A 21,019-nucleotide genomic window follows, 5' to 3' on the forward strand; every position below is an offset into this window, starting at 1 on the left:
AAAGGCCTGGACTTCTTTCAGCATGGAATAAGACTTGATAATGGGTATGTTTAATTTAAAAGGAGATTTCAAAATGCATCTTTTTATTCCTCTTGGCCATTTGTTTGAAATTAGGTTAAGGAATGAACAACTAACAGTGTATCTCAGTAAGCTTTCACTAGAGAAAGAACAAACAGCACAAGAGAAAAATGCTGTGGCTGCAGAAGTCAAGAAACTGCAAGAACAACAAGAGGCAAGTTGTAAACTTCCAGGTTTCATGAAAGGACAATACTCAATTTGACAAATTACTCAGTTTTACAAATTAGATGATGAGCTGCAACATGACTTGGGTCTGTAGAGTACCTGAGCTGTTTTTTGTGTTTGAGTTGGAAAGGAAGTGTATTTACACTTGTGAGCAAGGCAGCTCAGTGTGCTTTGGATGTCTTTGAATTTTTTAAGAAGTCACTTTGAATTTTAATTCTTTGCTGACACATAGGTCTTTATTTAGGATAGTAAGAAAAAAGAAGAAAATACAAAGCAGTTAGTTGAAAATCTAGAAGAGGCAAATAGCCAGCTAAGGCAAGTAAAAACAAATATTAATAACTGATATTGTGAAAGGAAGTAGACTCAAATAGTTAGTTGTGTTCAAATGCTGCTTTCTGGGATTTTTTTGATTAATGTTTTTCTAGATTATATAGCTAAACAGAAACTATTGAGAATTGCTGTTGGCCAAGTAGAAATTTTCTCAGATTAGAAATACCAATTGCTGCAGGAACAGTGTTTGCCATCATTTTGTGTTACATAGTAGGAGCTGTCTTGTTGTGCATTAGACACCTCAGGTGAGAAGGCAATGAAAATGGAAGGTGAAGGTCATGGATTAAATGTGACAAGGCAAAACTGGGTAAGAGTTACTCTCTGTATCACCAGTTCAATAGACAGGCAGCTCCCATGTTTCACAGCTGCATTGCAATAGTCCAGGTGAGGATGTATTTTCCTTGGCTTAGCTGGAACATCTTTTCCTACTTCAAAAAAGTATGGACAGTTCACACATTGACTTACTGGGCATGCTGCTGCATTTTAAGAACATTTTCATTGAGCAGCTTATGAAGTTCCCATCAACATTAGCAGCTCTTTTTAGAAAATAAAAGAAGGGTTTCTTAGAAGTACTGAAAATAAGTTAAAGGCAAGAAGGAAATATTTACTAATGCTTGTTAATTTGGCACTTAGAAATGAACTGGAGTCTTTGAAGGAGAAAATGGCAAAGACAGGTGAAGAGATGAGAAGTACACTGGATGAAAGAGAAGAAAATGTATGTCATGTGTCATGCAAATATCTTACAGAACCTGTAGGAGAGCATTAAATGTAAAATCTGTGTTGGGATTTTTCTGCAAAGCTCTGCCTGGGGGATGTGATCTCTGCCAGAGGTTTCTTCTCTCTCAGCTGCTGCCAGCTGTGCCATTGTGTGTGCCCATGCTGAGCCCTGGTATTTCAAAAGACAAGCACAGTCACGGGGATCTTCACTCTTTGCTGCAAGTTTCATATTAAAGATTTGGTTCTTTTCAGGCAAACAGAGAACCTGCTTTTCTGATTTTTCATATACCCACACAGTGATGGATGGGCTCTGGATTAGCTTTTTATATGTAGTGTGAGGTTTAGCTTAAATAGATTCAAACATTTCTACTTTTCTTTCTATTGGTTCAAAGCAACCTGGGGTTTTTAGCAAATTTCAAAATTTCATTGTAACAGTCAAAGATTTACAATTGTCATTTCAGGTTAAGAGTACTGAAAATTAAATTTCAAGAAAGGAAAAACCATTGAAGATTCTAGAAAATAATTGGGAAATTCATTTTTTCATGGATGTAGGGAACTTCCTACAAGTGTATTTTTAAATTGTGAAGATATTGGGGATTTTTTTCTTCTTTCTTAAGTCTCTAACAACTAAGGAACTGGTTCACTGCTATTGATTAACATCTCGTGGTACTTTATGGCTAAAACTCTGATTATTCTAACATGTCAGCTGGTGTTGCAGTCCCATTGGAACAAACCAGACTGGTGCAAGTGCAGGTTTGAGAACATTTACAGGAATTGCTCACATAGGGAGTCATTTGTAGAACTTACTAATGAATGTCTGAAATCTCTCTTTCAGATGAACAATTTAAAGAAGCAGGTGGAAAATAAAACCAAATGCATTGAAGAGTTGCAGCAGGAGGTGGGGAGAGATTTTCATTTCACAAATACATAAACACATTATATTTTGGGTTGCCTTTTCAGCAGGTTTGTGTCTGCTGTGATATCTTTAGATACACCTATGTAATTTAAAAATTCTCCTTTCTTATCCTAACCCTGAGCAAATTAGGGAGTCATCTCAGGAATCACTTGATTTGTTAAATGTGCCTTAATTTGAAAAGAGCAATTACAAAAATAATATCTTTAATAAACTTCATTTTTCATTTAGTGCATGGTGTTATTTTTGTACTTGTAATAAGTATCTCAGTTACCACTAGTAGAAAATAATTCTGCACTAGCACAAACTGTAGTAACTTCACTGTAAATATAAAGAACTTGTTTTTTTTGTCATGACATCTTCACACCTTCTGTCAGCAGCATCTTAGTTGTAATTCCCATTCTGCACCTCATTTGTTATTCCCTGCTCTTGCTCAGGAGGAGCCTTTCTTAAGGTCATGAAGAAACAGTAATTATCACAGAAATGAGTTGAACATTCATTTGTTTGAAGAATTGTTCTGGAACCTGAGCTGCACAACAGAGAGTTATTTGCCTGATGAAAGCTGGAATTTCTTGATGCAGTTAAACCATTACATAATTCTATTTACTTATTAAGGTACAGTGCTTGTTTTGTTTTATTTCACCAGAATAAGGTGCTGAAAAAGAAACTTACTGCAGAAAGCAAGAAAAGCAATACTTATGAAGGGAAGGTAGGTTTAAATAACATCATGTAGAAGATGAGGTGAGTGTTTTTAAGTGCCACTGTAAGTAATGATAATACTTGTTCAATACGTTCTGAGCTGCTTTGGGATCTGGGATACAGACTTTGCAGGAATGAGCTCACAGTTTCTAGAAGATGCTTCCATTTTTAATCATTGGGCACTGACTGTTGGACATTTAAGAGATGGATTCACGTTGCAATTAATGATGTTTCTAATCTGTTCCTTTTTTTTGTTCTTTTGTTGATAGTGGACTGAACAGGGTTCAGCAACCTCATTGTAACAGAAAAGCATTTAAAAGACATATACATCTATGTATATATATATATTACTTTTTTAAGGCTGTTCTTTAAATGTGTTCTGCAGTGGCAATCCCTCTGATGGGAATATTGTGTCCAGCTTTGGGTACTGCACTTGAAGAAAAGTGGACTTCTTTGAGGATATTCATATGATAACCTTAAAAGGAAAAACTGTAATCAAGATGCACAGCTGGGAGAAAAATGTACCATAAAAGCTGTGAAAATCTGATACAGATTTACAAGAGAGGGAATCAAATCTCCATCTGTATTTGTTTTTTTCTGAGGCATTCACAGCATTTAGGGTGACTGCTTAGGGCAGTCTTCCCCACTGGGCTGTTGCCATTCTTTCTTTGAGTATTTTCCAACTCACTTCAGGCCAAAGTTCAACTCTTTATTAAAAAAAAAGCTGAACTTTTAAATAGGAAACACTTTATTCATATACCTGAACAGTAACAGTGTGTTTGTGCTCAAAAACAAGAGGTAAGAAAAAATCATTAACACAGTAATTCCTAAACAAATAACAGCAGCAATTCTGCATTCTCAAAAGGTGAATAAATTGCAGTTAGAGATGGAAAATAGGAACAAGCAACATAAGGAAGCAGTTGACATCTATCAAAAAGACATAGAAACAAGAAAAGGAAATGAAAATAAACTTCGTGAAGAGGTGAGAGGTGTTAATTTTTACTGCAATTTAATTTTTTTTAATTTAAAATGTTTTTATGAAGCTTTATTGGCCAGAGTCCTTGCTCTTCCATTTCAGACATGAATGGAATTTGTGTATGCCTGTGAGCAAAGCTTCAGTACATGAGGTGCTTAGGCTGACGTATTTGAATATGTCTTTGAAAATAAGAACTCCATTAAAACTTCTTGCTTTCAAGATATAGTTCAAAGAAATTCCACCCTTGGTATAAAGTCAGCATAGTTAAATTAGATTATAACTTCTCCCATATTAGTATTTTTCTGCCCACACTTTTTTTTTTTGATGGCAATGCTAAGAAATGTTAGGGCAGAGTGCTTGAAATGGCCTTTTGGTTTGAAGTGAACTTGCCTGCCATGGCTGTACCTTTGATCCTGCCCATTTTAACAATCTGCAGAAAAGATGAGGGATTTGAAAGGGATCTGAAAAGCAAATAAAGCCCAAGTGGGACTGCAAACTTTGCACCCACAGGGGAAAGAAGAAATTAAGATTAAAAAGAAATATATGGTTATGTTGATGAATGAAATGCAATTTATTACTGACAGGTAGAAAAGATGAGGTTGCTTTGTGATGAAACAGCAATGATCCAGAGAGAAACTGATGCCAGATGTCAGCACAAGCTAACTGAGATGATGGCACTGATGGAAAAGCACAAGGGAAGAGATTTTCCTGCTTGCTGTGGTTTGCAGTGTGTGATACCATGTTAACAGCATGTTTATAACTTGTGATACCACGTTCATGACCTTTCCAAAGCAGAAACAGGCCTGAATCTGGGAAAAGGAAGCTGAACACATGCTGGACTTTGCATCATCTAAAATCAAATTCATTTGAAGATTTTCAAAAGATTCCTATGGGCAGATAAATTCCATTCATCTAAACTTCTGGGATTTTTAGATTTTTTTCAGTTCAGGCTTCCTTTGATACCATCTGAGTGCAATATTTTTCAGTATCAGTTTGGCTCTTTCTCTGAGATGCCTTAGTGACTGTCAGCAGTTTAGCCTGACACATTTTAGTTTTCCTTTCTGTTCCTCTATTTTGCAATATCTTTAGCAGATACATTAATAAAGATGGCACAGCTGGCTCTTAGTGCTGAGCACATATTGCTGCACAGAAATCAAGCACTCTCTGCCAGTCCACAAAATAATACTTGAATTGAACATTTTCTGGTTTACAGTTTCTGCAGAAGCATCAATGAATCTTTTCTTTCTGAATCTTAAGAGCCTGGTTTGAAAGAAATGATGTTTTAAGACTGGATAACTCTATAATTGTAACATTTAGTCACATGTTTTGAGTTTGTTGTTGGTTTGGTTTTTTTTAACCCAGAATGAATATGATAAAATGGTTGAAGAAAAAGATGCAGAGTTAAAAGTCTATAAAATGAAACAGCAAAAGCAGTTCTCATCAGCAAGAGCACTGGTAAGGAGTACTTTCCAATGTTCAGTAATTCAGTGAAGGGGCTGATGTCCTTGTGGAGTGGTTTTATACTGGCTAAGGGCCAGGCACACACAACAAAAACATTCACTCATTTTTCTCTGCTGTAGTTGAGCAGAGGAGGGGAAAGAAAAATTCAAGTTGAGATAAGGATTAGGAGAAAAACACTTTGAGGGTAAAGCAGATTCAAACCTAAATAGCATCAAAAGTTTTATTATTAATAGAATTAAAAATGGGTAATGAGAATTAAAATAAACCTTTAAAACACCTTTTTTCCCAATCCCTGCCTCTTGCCCAGCGACAGCACAGAGAGACAAAAGATGTGATCTTCAGTCAGTTTGTGACTTCTAAAAATCTTTTTTCAGTTTGCTTAGAGAGTTTCTTTTTCCTGCTGTGCTCTGGGGTCTTTCCCACCAGAGACAGTTCTCTGGGAACTTTTCCAGTGTGGTTTTAATTTTTACCAGTAGCAGTCCCACCCAAGCTGCTGCAGCAGATCTTATTCTGGGCACTAAAAACTCCAAATGTTTCTAGAAATGAATTGGAGTAGCAGTGTGTTTGTGTCTGCTCTTGCAGATAGTGTGTCATGCTCTGACTTCCCACTTGGAATAGGAAACTTTTGTTGTAAATATTTCTATTGTGCCCTCTCAGCCCTGTTCTCCCAAGTGTTTTAAGGTCTTACCTTGAATATTTCTGATCAAGTACCTGTTTCTTATAGTGCTTCAGTCTTTTTTAAACAAGCTAAAGCAAAGCTTCAAGTATAGGGCTGAAAAGCAAATAGAATTCTCTTGTGTATCTAATGAGTGTCCCTGTTAATTACTGTCTCACTTGGGACTGTTTTCTTTTTTCTGGGCTGTGCATAGTTAACCCTGTCCTTTATTTAATGGTTTGTAGGAAAATGAGCTGTCATGCTTGAAAAGTGAACTGGCCTCCCTTAAGGAACAACTGAAAGCAGAAATTGAAGAGAAGGTGGAGTTTTTTATTCACTGAGCAGTGGGGGTGAGAGGTGTGGCCTGGGCTTGTGCTGTGGGAGGAGTTGGATAAGAAATGAAACTGAACAGAAAAACAGGGACTTTTGAATGCTGGGGTTGTGCTAAACCTGGTCATATGTTTGTGTGAACTTTGTAACAGTCTGTGATTATAGATTATATATAAATTAACAACAAAACAAAACTCTCCTTTATTTTAGTTAACTTTAACTAGCTAAAGCAAAAAAGTTCCCTAAACTGTAGGGGGTTTTTCAGTGACTTTTGAATGCTGGGGTTGTGCTAAACCTGGTCATATTTTTGTGTGAGCTTTGTAACAGTCTGTGATTATAGACTGTGCTCTGTAATTACACCAAGAAGATTTTTAACAACTGAACTCAAAGAAATATTTCCTTGCTGTCACATAACTCTTTTGTAGGAGAATCTTGTAAAAGAGCACTCTCGCAGTATGATTCCTGAAAGTGAAAAGAAACACAAGGTAACTTCAACTTTTTAATTGCTTTTAAAATTTGGTAGTGTTTATATGTGTAGAATCAATTGAAGTGCCATGATAATTTATTTGCATTCAACAAAAGACATTGGAATGCTTTGGACTTCAAACTTTTTAAAGAAAATAAAAATTTATGTTCCTGGGACTCCTAAACCTTGTTTAGATCTATACAGTGAATCTACTCATGTAAAAATAGAAAGTCTCCAAATTATATTCCTAAAATAAAAAAGATAAAAATAAAAAATATCTCCTTCAGTGCAGGAAGCCCCTTGGGCAGTCCAACACTGAAGTTTTGTAGCTCCTAACAGTGAATTTTTCTTGTTGCATTTTTCTGCCTGTATTTCTTACTTCTCTGCAGGTGATTTTTTTTTTCCCTGGGATAGGAAGGGATTTTAAAGGGTCCTACCATTCCATGGAGATATTAGACAGCAGTTTCTGGAAGGGCTCCCACTGTGTAATTTTTCTTGCTCAGTTGTTGATTTTTTTATGTCTCTGGAATTGTTTTACTCAGTCTTAAAAGTGTCCATTTGTAAAGGCACTTTTCCTCTATGGAAGAGAACAAAGCTGATCTAGCTGTAAAAATGGTCAAAGTGTCAAAGTAGTCCTGACTGCAGAACTTACCCTTCTTCCCTGTCAGGAGTTCACTTGTGGTTTTCATATTGGAGCAATGGAATCCAGCACCACTTTGATGTTATCTGTCTGAAAAAGGACTGCACTGGACCAGTCAATGCTTCTCAGTTTAACTTCTAGTGAAAAGACTATTTTAAGTAACACCAGTCTTGATATAGCTATCAATCTTTCTCTGAAAGCCTTTTCCTGCAGTTTTGTTTGTTCCCATTTTCTTTGATGTTTGATATAGTCCACATGTAGTGGCTACAGTTCAGAATAACCTGAATTTCTGCAGATAAGCATGAAGAACTGAAATACAATGTGCCATGAAACTCAGCTCTTCCATAGCTTCCCCTTCATTCTCCTCATTTGGCAACAAAAATAATATAAAAAATGCTATTTCCACCCCACCCCACTTTGTTTGGGTCATTGCTTCATGTTTGGATGGAAAGAGAAGAGTTCCACCATTTCTCTCAGGTGAATTCTTGGACACTCAGACTGTAAACTGGCTCCTGAGTTTGGCTTTAGATTCCATTCTTACCCCATAAAATAAAATCTAAAAATAGAAACGTTTTCTTTCCCAGACATATGCTATAAAGACTCCTCCAATGGATAAAATGTACAGTGGAAGAAGCACAAACCTGCCTTCAGAGCAGAGCAGCAGGAAAAAGCAGAAAGTGCTTGTGCAGCTGGACACTCAGTCAGACAGCTCTGAGCACACTGACCTCCTGGTAAGAGTCAGAGAGCAAATCCTGTGCTGAGCACTTCTTTGTGCTCACTGCTGGCTCTGAGAATGAAAATAAACAGTTTGGGCTTCCACATTCAAGCCAATATTTATGTGTATATTTTTAATTGATTGGTTCTTTCTGGAATTGTATGTACATAATTAACATGCTTTTTATTGAACTGTTTTGCCTCATAATGACATCTTAATTTTTTAATTTTTCATAGTTTAATATCCTTAGGGGGAAAGAAAAAGTAGTTTTTAATATAGTGTGAGTAAGTAACTTTTTCATTTATTAGAGCATAGTCTCGGAAGAAGAAATGTTTAAAAATTTGTACAAAGATTATCCACAAGCTTCACAATTACATTCCAGAGCACCAAAAAAGGTATGTTAGCCTTTCCTAAGATTAAAGCAAGCAGTTAATCAGATTGTTTACAGAAACTAAAGGATGGCTTTATTTTCCTTCCTGGACCCCAGCTCCCTCCAGTGTGAAATCTCCAGGCTCTGCTCTGAAACTCAAAACCATGAGGAGAATGCGCGAGGCGGGCTGGGCTGCGCTCTCCAAAATGGACAGGAAAAGGAAAATTAAAGATGTTGTAAAGTTCTTTGCTTGAAATGCAGAAATACCCAGTGCCCTGGCATTGCTTGCAGGGTTGTTTTTCTCTCAGAGTTAGTGCTTTGTTGCATTTTTCTGTCATACTCAGTGTGTTCAATACTGTGTTCATTCCTTTACAGATATGAACTTTATAGATCTATAACTGCAACCCCTGCAGAGCCTTTTCCACCTTTCCTCCCTTGTGCTTCAAAATGTTGGGACAAAAATTGGCCAATTTTAAATTTTGAAATAAATAGAACTGCATAGAAAGTTGTTTCAAAGCTGTTTCTGGCATTAGAAAGTCTGGTTTTAAAGAACTTCTGTTCTTTTAAATTTACTCCATTTTTCTTAACACATAAATACATAGTGGAAGAAATGTTGCTGTTCAATGTATGCTCTTTTACCTGAAGTCCTCTTGCTTTTTCCTGCATTTTAATGGCTGTTAGACCTGTCTTTTTAGACTGTTTTGTTTTCAGTATGTTAAAATGGTTTTGAAACTTCTAAAATTGCAGTAGAATTGCTTGTATTTAAAAAGATTTCAGCTTCATAAGGAGTAAAAGATGCAGAGTATAAGATTGTGAAAACAATGTTAAGATGCCATTAAATTGTTTATCTGAAATATCAAGTATGGGACTATTTGTTATTGCTTTAAATATTTGAACACAGACAGAAATCACCCACCAGCCTTCCTAGGGACCAGCAGAAGTGTAAGGATAGATTAGAACATCTATTTCTGTATTAATCCTTGATTAATCTTGGTTTCACAACAGCGACAAACCCTACTTCAGAGCCTAGACATAACAAGAAAACTACAAGTACATGTTAAAATATAATGCAAAATCAAAAATCCCAAATGCAGGTGAAGTGGGAAGCAAAATAGATTTGTTTTCTTCTTTTTGTGTAGTCTTAGGGATAGGCCAGTAGTTTGGGCTCCTTATGTTGAGCTGTTGAGCAGCGATGTAAATGAGATTTGTTATTGTATGTAGCTAACAAATATTGTGCAAAGATCTGGAAGAATCTGCTGTGCTTTCCCCATGAGCACTTGAAAGTGAAAAATGGAAGTTTGTACTGCCCACTTCTGGACTCAAACAGTAACTAATCAACTAGAGCCTTGGTATTTCCTAGGGACATGAATCCATGGGATATCACAGAATTCTCCTGATCCTGTGAGTGTGTCCTGTGAGGTGTTGTGTAAATCACCTGAAAAAGTACAAAAATATTGCCAGCAACACTGCAGAAAGCTTGCAGGAAATGCAAACAGCAGGGAAGGGTGTAAAATCCCATCTGCCCGTTTCTGTGCCTGATTTTATTTATGGGCTGAGGGTGCCCTGCTTGCTGCCATGGCCACAGTGCACAGCTCCATCTCTCCTGTCTCCTTCTCTGGCCTCAGGCCCAGTTCCTTGGAGCACCCCATGGGGGAGAATCCTGGCAGTGAAAGAGACAAAGAGCCCAAACTCCTGGGCTCAGACTCAGACAGGTCCATGGGGGAAGGAAAAGCTGTGCAAGGAAGCAAAACCAGGAATTCATTCCCTGCTTCCCACGGGCAGGTGGGTGTTCATCCGTGCCCAGGTGAGCAGGGCTCCAGCCCAGGCAATGGTGACCTGGGGACACAAATGCCATCACTGCCAGCATCCCCCCCTTTCTGCTTCTTCCCCCTCTTTCCAGACTGATTCTTCTTCCACATGGTCTGGGAATGCCCTGGGGTCAAGTCAGGTCACTGTCCCAGCTGTGTCTCTGCCCCTTTCTGGTGCTCCCCAAGCCCTCGCTGCCAGGGCAGGATGAGGAACAGGAAAGGCCTCGGCTCTGGGCAGGAACAAAACCCTCCTGGAACCTTCCCTCTGTTTCCAGGCCAAATCCAAGCCCTGCCCCAGAGAAGCCCCTGGAAGGAAGTTCAGTCTCCCCAGCCCAAAGCAGTCCCCAGTGCCCATCCCCAGCACCAGGCACTGCCTTCCCCAGGGCGTCTCCTCTAGGAAAGGGATGGCTCAGCGAGCACCAGGCCGATGGCGATTGCAGCTCGGGGGGAAAACAGGCGGGAGGGGATCCCTGCTTGGAGTTCCAGGGGTGCTTTATGGGCCAACACACCCGAGGGGTCCAGGCACCAAGAACCAAGAACAAAGCAGGGTCCAGGCTTTTATATGGGACAAGGGAGGGGGAGCTTTGGTGTCGCCATGATATTTTCTGAAACGGAGAAGCTGAGAAGCCTCACAGGAAAAGAAAAACAAGAATTACCTGCTGCTGTGGAATGCAACAGGTGCATCTTTGATTGGTCCATGTTAGTTGTTTCTAATTAATGGCCAATCACAGTCAGCTGGCTCGGACTCTCAGAGAGTCATGAGCTTTTGTTATCATTCTTTTCTATTCCCTGCTTGCCTTCTGATGAAATCCTCTCTTCAATTCTTTTAGTATAGTTTTAATATATCATTTTCTTTTAAGATAATATATATCATCAATAATAAATCAGCCTTCTGAAACATGGAGTCAAGATTCTCGTCTCTTCCCTCGTCCTGGGACCCCTGCAAACACCAGCACACTTTGGGCCTGAGGGCCAATGGGCAGAGGGAACAAGGGTGGTGCAAAGGCAGGACAAAAGGGACACGATGCCACCAGGACACACACACCAGGGGACAATGTCACCACACCTGTGGGGACGCTGCCACCAGGACGCCTCCAGTGACACCCAGCATGGGCCCACATGGCCCCTGTGGGTGACACTGACCCTTGCCCTGTCCCCAGGGGCAGTTGGGATCCCCTGAGCGCGGTGGCCCTGGGACACCCTGGTGGCTGTCACTCTCTCCTGGGCCACTTGTCACCAGCTGAACAAGTTCCCATCCTGCCCTGGTGGGTGGTGACATTCGGCTGGGACACCACAATGGTGGCAGGGGGGACGTGGTGGCAGGAACTGCATCAGGCAGGGCTATGGCTGAGGTGAAGGTGCTGGTGGCACTGTGGTGGCACAGGTGGTGGCCTTGATGCTGTCCCAGTTCATGTCCCCATCCATGATCATGTCCTCCCATGTCACCATCCATGGCTGTGTCCCCCCATGTCCCTGTCCATGGCCACTTCCAACTCAGGTCCCCACCCAGGGCTGTGTCCCCACGTGTGCCCATCCAAGCCTTAGTTCAATGTCTTGATTTTTACCCCAATTTCAGGGCTTTCAAAGGTATGAACAGAAACCTTTGTGTTTGAAGGCAAAACCAAAAGGATTTATGTGTCCCTGCCAGAAGAACATCCACGTGCTTGGGTGGGTGAGAAGAACCTTTTTTGGAGGGGTTTCCACCCCACTGTCTCCAAAATCATGGGTTTTGCCCCAGTCTGACCCGATTTGGTTGTAGAAAATGCCTGTGGGGCAGAGAGAATTAAAATGATGGATTTGTATTGGAGAAGACCTCCAAGGCCATCCAGTGTTACTTGATGCCACCAGGAAGACGCAAGAAGTGAGATTTTTCTGGGGTCAGAAGTCGACAAATCTGCTCCATGTCGCTATAGGACATGAAACAACACGAGCGCACACACCACTGTTCTCAAGGGGAAAAAAGGGAAGTTTATTTCCTGACTCCAACATTTATAGTTTTCCAAAAGTGACAGTGGATTGGAGGGTGACAGTGCCACCTCTCCAATGACACTGGACAAACCAACAGTCCATCAAATTTCTTCTCCTCCATAAAAGAATGCAAAACAATAAGTTATTTACAGGAAGTATGTGAGAAAGTTTGCTACAAGAATGTAAACATCAGAAGGCTTAGAAAAATCTTCAAAAGTCAGGGCAACAGCTCTCCACAATTGTTGTTCTTCTATTATTTCTAGAGTGACATATTGTTGTTATTAGATTTCTAAAGTCCATACCTCTTGGGTGTATTCTCATGGCTGCAGATCTTCGCTGCATGGACTCCTTCTTCTGCACACTGCTCTCTCTCAGATCAAGGCTCCTCCAAGGCACTCCCTGACTGGCTTACCCACCCCCTTTTATCCTGGTCATCTTCATTGGTTACAGCTGCAGCCCAATTAAGGACATCACAGCTGCAGCCCATCAAGGGCAAGCAGGACCTCTGGGGCAAAGCCTCTATACAGATATTTAAATACATATCCTCCACTATACACAATGGATTTCTGATGTTGGTCTGTGGGTGTGTCCAGGTGCTCACGGGGAGCCAGGAGCCAGCCAGGTGTCTTCCTAACACAAATCAGCAGCACCACGGATCACCAGGGCTCTGCCCAACGGGGTCACTGGGGATCATCCAGTGCTGATCCTCCAATGAGGGATGGAGCTGTGGAGCTGGAGCAGCACACAAAGCTCTTCCCGCCCTGGGAGCACTCCCACAGCTTCCCTCAGTGCTGGATGAAGCGGTCCAGCTGGAGAAAGATTTATTTGATTGTCCTTCTCGGACGTCCCGGCCGGCTGTCCAGCACCGCTAGCAGTAGGGGGGCACTATCCCAATCTCCGTGGTTCGGGACAGCACCTAAGGCAAACGCTCTGTGCCGTGACAGCAGTGTTACCTTGTGGCAGGACGTGGCTTGGCTTATGGCTACAGTCAGCAGAAATGAGAGAGCGCTCTCCAGCTGTGGTGAATCCAGGTTTATTGGGTCCCAGGGGAAACCGACAACCAAAGAGAGCGAGGGGGAAGTTGCAACAGCTCATAAGGAGGGAGGGACACAGGGGAGGAGTCAGTCCTTGGACGAATAGGGTTTCAGAGGGGAGTGGGATACAAAAGATTGACTTAGGGAAAACCCCAATGGGGATAACTTGAGGGTGGGGCCCCGGCCCCTGAGCCAATCACTCGACGCTCCAGCTGAAAGTTTCTAGAGAGTTCTAGAGAGAAGGGTGGGAGCGCCGAGTGACGGACAGGGCACCGGGGAGGGATTTGAGAAAGGGTACATTAATCTCCAAGACAACTGGGGAGGAGTTGGGATAACTGGCAGCATAAAGGAGGAAAGGGAGAACCAGGGCAGAACCATTGCATGATAGGGGGAACAGAACAGTCCAACTTATACAGACAACACAACAGCTGGATGCATTGGTGTTGGGTCAAGGCTGACCTCTGGGAGAAGCTCTTCCCACACCAGGCACACTCATAGGGCCTCTCCCCGCTGTGGATGCGCTGGTGGGCACTCAGGTGGGCGCTCGTCCTGAAGCTCTTCCCACACTCCCCACACTCATAGGGCCGTTCCCCCGTGTGGCTCCTCTGGTGGGCAGTCACTTCATAGCTGGTCTTGAAGCTCTTCCCACACCTGGGACACTCGTAGGGCCTCTCCCCGGAGTGGATGAGCTGGTGCCTGAGGAGGCTGCACTTGTCCCTGAAGCCCTTCCCGCAGTCGGGGCAGCGGAAGGGCCTCTCCTCTGTGTGAGTGCGCTGGTGATGGAGGAGATTGGAGCTGATCTGAAACCTCTTGCTGCATTCATCACACTCGTAGGGCCGTTCCCCGTGTGGCTCCTCTGGTGGAAAATCAGGCTGGATCTGGCTCTGAAGCTCTTCCCACACTCAGGACATCCGTAGGGCCTCTCCCGGTGTGGACGCGCTGGTGGCGGATCAGGTTGGAGTTGTGGCTGAAGCTCTTCCCACACTGCCCACACTCATAGGGCCTCTCCCTGGTGTGGATTCCCATGTGGGAGTTCAGGCAGGAGCTCCACCTGAAGCTCTTCCCACACTGCCCACACTCATAGGGCCTCTCCCTGGTGTGGATTCCCATGTGGGAGTTCAGGTGGGAGCTCCACCTGCAGCTCTTCCCACATTCCGAGCACTTGTGGGGCTTCTCCCCATCCTGAAGCTGCTCAGGGACCCCCAACTCCAACCTGTGGTCACCTTCCCGACCCAAGGCGGGTCTTTCCTCCTCGGATCCCCGGGTTCTGCGTTTGCAGCCCCTCCTTGTGTGGGATCTCCGTGACTTTTCCTCCCCGTTGGATTGCTGTGCCCTGGAGCCACTCCAAACGGCCTCAGCCACCAGGTTCTGCTGTGGGGATTTGTCCTCCCTGCTCTCCATGCTCAGCTCCTTCCCTGGGGGAGGAAGGACAAGGAGAGGATGGGATTTGCCTCCGTGCCACAGGGAAGGGGAAGGAGATCCCCCCAGTGCATCCCTGGCTGGACAGCATCAGCAGTGGGGCTGTCCTGCAGCCGGGGGCCGTGCTGGGCTGGGAGATGGAGCAGGAGAGAGGGGGAAAGGGGCACTGGCTTCCTCCTCACCTGCCTGGGTGTCCTGGGGCATCTTCTTCCTCCTCGCAGCCTCCTCCTCCTGGCCAAGGTTTGGGAATGGGAAATCCTGGTTTGGGGGGCAAAACAAGGGCTGAGCGTGTCGGGTTTGATGGTCCCGGTGCCCAAGTGCAGCTGGAGAAGTCAGCGCCCCTTTCAGCCTCGGGGGCCCGGACCCCGCTCATCCCCAGCCTCCCCCACCCCTGCAGGCTGCCGGGGGTCCCTCTGCACCGGGATCGCCCCTCTCCGCCATGGATTTGGGGCGACTCCCCCTCCCCGCTCACCTGCGCCTTCCGGAGGGGGCGGAACCGGGGCAGCCGCGGCCCGAGCGGGGGAACCGCGTGGGGTTGGTGCTGCGGCTCCTCCTCCCACTGCTCCTCTTCCTCCTCCTCTGGCCCTGCTCTTCCTCTTCTTCCCGCTCCTCTCTCTCTCTTTCCTTTTCCTTTTCCTCCTCCTCTGTCCCTGCTCTCCCTCCCGCTCCTCCTCCGCTCCCAGCCCGGCCCGGGCAGTGCCGGCACCCAAAAGCAGCCGCGCTCTGCCCTGGGGGGTTCCAAAGCGGCCCCGCCACGCCCGGCACTGGGAGCGATACTGGGAGCACTGGGAACGATGGTGAGAGCAGCGGGCGGGAACTGGGAGCGCTCTCCCTGCCGGTCCCGCTCTTACTGGGAGCACTGGGAACGATGGTGAGAGCAGCGGGCGGGAACTGGGAGCGCTCTCCCTGCCGGTCCCGCTCTTACTGGGAGCACTGGGAGGGAACTGGGAGCAAACAGCGCCCGGACGCGGCTGCAGCCAGCGGGGGCGGGGCCGAAGACAAGGGCGTGGTTATGCAAATCCGGGAGCGTTTGCGCACTGGGATTGGTGGGCGGGAGCAGGGCGGGATTTGCACGGTCACGTGAGGGGCGAGGGGAGCCGGAGCGATGGCGGCGGCGTCCGGGGAGAGGGAACCGGGAATGGGAATGGGGACAGGGAATAGGGAATGGGGACAGGGAATGGGAATGGGGGATGGGGAATGGGGAATGGGGACAGGGAATGGAAATGGGGAATGGGGACTGGGAATGGGGAATGGGAATGGGGACAGGGAATGGGGGATGGGGACGGGGAAGGGGAATGGGGGTGGGAGATGGGGAATGGGGAGTAGGAATGGGAATGGGAATGGGAATGGGGACCGGGAATGGGAATGGGGACAGGGAATGGGAATGAGGAATGGGAACGGGGACAGGGACGGGGAATGGGAATGAGGAATGGGAATGGGAAATGGGGATAGGGAATGGGGACAGGGAATGGGGAATGGGGACAGGGAATGGGAGTGGGGACCGGGAATGGGAATGAGGAATGGGAACGGGGACAGGGACAGGGAATGGGGAATGGGGACAGGGAATGGGGTCCATACTGGGAATGGAGCAGGACGGGACTGGGAGTGGGGTGACACGGGAAGGGGCGGAGGAAAGGGGAGTGACAGCAGGGAGGGGGGTATCCGCTACAGGGGACACCAGGAAGCGGGACAAGGGGACACAGGGACAGTTCCAGGTCAGGAGGTCCTTGATCAGCAGGCCCAGAATCTCCACCAGCATCTTCCAAAGCACCCGGAGCCGCTCGGCCTCGTGTCCCCAAAGCCCTGAGCAAGCCCCAAGTCCTTCCCAGGAACTCTCAGCTCCCTCGGACCCAGCATCCCCCACACCTCTGGAACAGCCCCCCACTTCTCTAGCCCCATCTTAGTTCAACATCTTTATTTTTACCCAGGTTTTGGGTGTTTGGAAAGAATGAAGAAATGTGAGAAGAAGACCCAGGCCATGAGGAGCCAGGAGGATGTGGAGCCCCCAGCCAGGTGTCTTCCCACCAGGGATCACCGGCACCACGGATCACCGGGGCTCTGCCCACCGGGGTCACTGGGGATCATCCAGCGCGGATCCTCCCGTGGGGATGGAGCTGGAGCAGCGCACGGAGCTCTTCCCACACTGGGGGCACTGGCAGGGCTTCCCTCAGTGCTGGCTGCATTGGTGTTGGGTCAAGGCTGACCTCTGGGAGAAGCTCTTCCCACACCCGGTACACTTGTAGGGGCTGTGACATCCCAGGAACAGGGCTAGGATGGGCTCTGGTGCCTGGGACATCCCCAGCAGCAGCGGGGCTGGGATGGGCTCTGGTGCCCGGGACATGCCCAGCAGCAGCGGGGCTGGGATGGGTTCTGGTGCCTGGGACATCCCCAGCAGCAGCGGGGCTGGGATGGGCTCTGGTGCCTGGGACATCCCCAGCAGCAGCAGGGCTGGCTGTGATGCTCTCCAGTGCCTGGGCCGTGCCCAGGGGTGCTGCTGGCTGGGGTTGGGTTGGTGCCTGTGCAGTGCCCAGGGCAGGGTCACAGCGGGGCAGCTCTCAGTGTCCCCAGCAGGCCACGCTGTCCAGGGCAGCCGTGCCAGCGCTCACTGCGCACTCGGGGCAGGCTGGGCTGGACGGGGCTCGGGGCACAAACGCCGCCCCCGGGGCTGGGCTCTGCCCCTGCCTCTGGGGCCCAGCCCCTGCTGGCAGCGCCTTGGGCAGGGCACGGGGCTGCTGCTGGCCCAGGGGGACAGGCCTTGCCCCCTGCCAGCTGCCCGGGCCCCTCGGGTGCCTGTGCCACAGCCCTGTGCCTCCTGTCCCCGCTACTCCCCGCCACCTCCACTCCCTCCATCAAAGCCCCACTCAACCTCTGCACTGTGACCTCTGGAAAGAACAAAAGAACAGGAAAGAAAGAATGAGAGAGAAAAAGGAAAAAGGAAAGGAAAGGAAAGGAAAGGAAAGGAAAAAGGAAAAGAAAGGAAAGGAAAGGAAAGGAAAGGAAAGGAAAGGAAAGGAAAGGAAAGGAAAGGAAAGGAAAGGAAAAAGGAAAGGGGAAAGGAAAAAGAGTAAAAAGAAAAGAGAAACATGTAGCCATTTGGCCCTGCCTGGATGCCAGGCACCCACCAAAGCTGCTCTCTCACTCGCCTCCAGAGATGGACAGGAGAAAAAACAGAATGAAGGCTTCATGGCTTGAGTTAAGGACTGGGACAGATCATTCAGCAAATGCCATCATAGGCAAAACATTTTTGAAATTACAGGTATTAATTGAATTTCTTTCTATCCAGATCAGGGCAGGATAGTGAGAAGTAAAATAAAGCTTCACAAACACCTTCTGCCTGTTCCTCCCTCCTTCCCAGCTCTGCTCCTCCCCCAGTGGTGCAGGCAGACAGGCACTGGGGGCTCTGCTCCGTTCATCACCCGTTGTTTCTCTGCTGCTCGGGGAGAGGAGTCGTTCCCCTGCTGTGCCAGGAGTCCCTCCTGAGACACTTCTCCATGAACTTCTGCAGGGTGAGTTCATCTCACGGACAGCAGCTCTTCACAAACTGCTGCAGCTGCCTCACTCTCCCAGGGGCTCACAAGTCCTGCCAGGACCCTGCTCCAGCGTGGGCTCCTCTCTCCACGGCTTTGCAGGTCCCTGCTGGGTCCCTGCTCCAGCACAGGTTTCTCATGGGGTCCCAGCCCCTGCTCAGGCACCCCCTGCTCCAGCACGGGCTCCTCCAGGCGCTGCAGGTGCATCTCTGCTCTCCGGGCCCTCCATGGGCTGCAGGGGCCCAGCTGCCTCCCCAGGGGCTGCCCAGGGAATCTCAGGGCAATCAGCTCCAGCCCCTGGAGCAGCTCCTGCCCCTCCTCCTGCCCTGCCCTGGGGTGTGCAGAGTTGCTCCTCTCACGTGTTCTCACCCTGCTCTTCCCTGCTCACAGTTACACCTACACCATCACCCATTTTCCTAAATCTCTTGCCCCAAAGGTGTTACCACCATTTCCAAGTGGCCCAGCCTTGGCCAGCAGCCGGTGCATCCTGGAGCTGGCTGGAATTGACTCTGTGGGACACAGAGGAGCAGCTGCTTCCAGCAGCCTCTCACAGAAGGTGCTCCTAGAGCCTCCCCTTACCAAAACCTGGCCATGCAAACCAAGTACAAGCATGGTAGGGTTTTTATTACCATTATTAATTCTTCTTTTTGCTATTGTCACTATTATTGCCCCTGTGATGTCACACTTTCCCTGTGATGTCACGCTGCCCCTGTGATGTCACAGAGCCAACTCTATGTCACCTTGTGATGTCATACAGCAGTGCTGTGAAATCACAGAAGACTGATATCCCAAAGTCATCCTGTCATGTCACAATCTGTTTTGTGACGTCACAGCCTGCTCTATGATGTCACACAGCCACCAGGTGATGTCACAACCCACTCTCTCGTGCCACAGAGCCACCCTCTGTGATGGCAGACTCTGCTCTATGGCCTCATATCCTGCTCTGTGACGTCACAGCCAGCTCTGTGATGTCACAGCCAGTTCTGTGATGTCACCACCCCCTCAGTGATGTCACAAAACCCTCAAGAACTCAGCTATAATAAAACACTGAAGTTTCTTGTACTTTGAAGAGATCCCTGTCAGGGACACAGCTGAGAAAGTGTCCTCAGGTTCCAGCTAGAGCAGAACACTGCAGGCAGTGATGCCAGGTGGGCACAAGCAAGGCAAAGGTGTCTCTGGTGCTGAGCACACCTGGATGTGTTTGAGGAATGCAAAGGGCCAAGGCCTGAGCCCCAGGGCCTGGCCAGGCAGATCCTGTCCCTCCCTCCTGGCTCAGGGCTCTTCCCGGGATGGGCACTGGCATGTGGGGATGTGCAATCCCAGGGGCAGGAGCGTGGGGCGGCCCCTGCCAGGCTGCTGAGCAGGGACAAGGAGGCCATGAGGCCCCAGGCCTGCAAGGGTCACTTGTCCCCTCCTGGCCCCAGGCCCAGCAGCCATGGCCAAAGTGCTGCCCAAGCTGGCTCTGGCAGGGCTGTCTTGCAGCTGCTGCCCATCCCTGTGCCCTGTGCAGCCCAGGCTGTCCCACGGTGTCCCTGCCCTGCGCCTCTGTCCCTGCAGGCTGTCGGCATCCCCCGGCTGCCCCACCTGGCTGGGCCCTTCCTTTGCTGACAGCTCTGCCTGGCCACTGCATGGTGTTTGCAGGGATTGAGCAATTAGGGCAAAGCTGTATCGCACTGTCTGTAAGGGGAGGAGTTCCTTAATGAGTACAGTGTGATATGATATAATATAGTAGAATAAAGCCATGGATCAGCCTTCTGCAATCATGGAGACAATGCTAATTATGACCTGGCTGGGAGCCTGCAACAACAGGCAAACACTGCAGTACTGATAAACAGAGGTACAGCCAGGGGAGGGAGGCAGGTGGAAAAGGCTTTGTGCTGTCCCTGCTCTGAGGGGATGCTCAGCATGGCCTGAAGGTCTGCATATAGGAGAAAACAAGGAACACAGAACAGCCAAATGATAAACAGGCACAAACAGCAAGAAGCCCAAGTTCCCTGGGGTTGGAAGTTGAGGATCTGGGGGATTTCACAGAAGAACTGGCCCAGGGCATTGCCATGGCACAGGGGCAGGGAAAATGTATTGGCCATGTGCAGCAGAGCAGTGAGAAAGCCCCTGGCCCAGGCAGCTGCTGCCATGTGGGCACAAGCTCTGCTGCCCAGCAGGGTCCCGTGGTGCAGGGCTTTGCAGATGGACACGTAGCAGTCGGAGCACGTGAGGGTCAGGAATGAAAGCTCTGCTGTGATAAAGAACAAAAAGAAAAAGACCTGTGCAGCACATCCAGTGTAGGAGATGGTGCTGGTGTCCCAGAGGGAATTGTGCATGGCTCTGGGCACAGTGGTGCAGATGGAGCCCAGGTCAGGGAGGGCCAGGCTGAGCAGGAAGAAGAACATGGGCGTGTGCAGGTGGTGGCCGCAGGCTACGGCGCTGATGATGAGGCCGTTGCCCAGGAGGGCAGCCAGGGAGATGCCCAGCAAGAGGCAGAAGTGCAGGAGCTGCAGCTGCCCTGGCTCTGCCAATGCCAGCAGGAGGAAGAGGCTGATGCAGCTGCTGTTGGACATTTGCTGTGGCTGCACATGGGCACCTGTTCATGGAGAAAAGGACAGTGAAGGGTTAGAGGAGATACCTGTAACCAAAATCAAAGCCATTTCCCACACACCCTCCTTTGTAACACACACGGACATGCTCTTGTGTTTCAGAGTTCTGATGTTTTCTTTTTAAGCTCCTTCCATGGACTTCCTGGTACTCTTG

The 21,019-nt window shown here is 47.5% G+C and overlaps 1 long non-coding RNA gene across 2 annotated transcripts; it reads left to right on the forward strand.

Moving 5' to 3' along the window:
* The first annotated feature begins 663 nt into the window (after nt 1-663).
* LOC139604358 (uncharacterized) lies at nt 664-8,614 on the forward strand. Of its 2 annotated transcripts, XR_011683954.1 has the most exons (4): nt 664-1,288; nt 2,126-2,188; nt 2,850-3,884; nt 5,241-8,614. It is a non-coding gene; the product is annotated as an uncharacterized lncRNA (long non-coding RNA). The 2 variants fall into 2 exon arrangements; XR_011683953.1 differs by having other exon boundaries at nt 2,850-8,614.
* The last annotated feature ends 12,405 nt before the right edge of the window (nt 8,615-21,019 follow it).

Source organism: Agelaius tricolor, unplaced genomic scaffold (assembly GCF_023055355.1).
Source record: "Agelaius tricolor isolate 1412-34295 unplaced genomic scaffold, bAgeTri1.0.p SCAF_50, whole genome shotgun sequence".
Classification (NCBI taxonomy): domain Eukaryota; kingdom Metazoa; phylum Chordata; class Aves; order Passeriformes; family Icteridae; genus Agelaius; species Agelaius tricolor.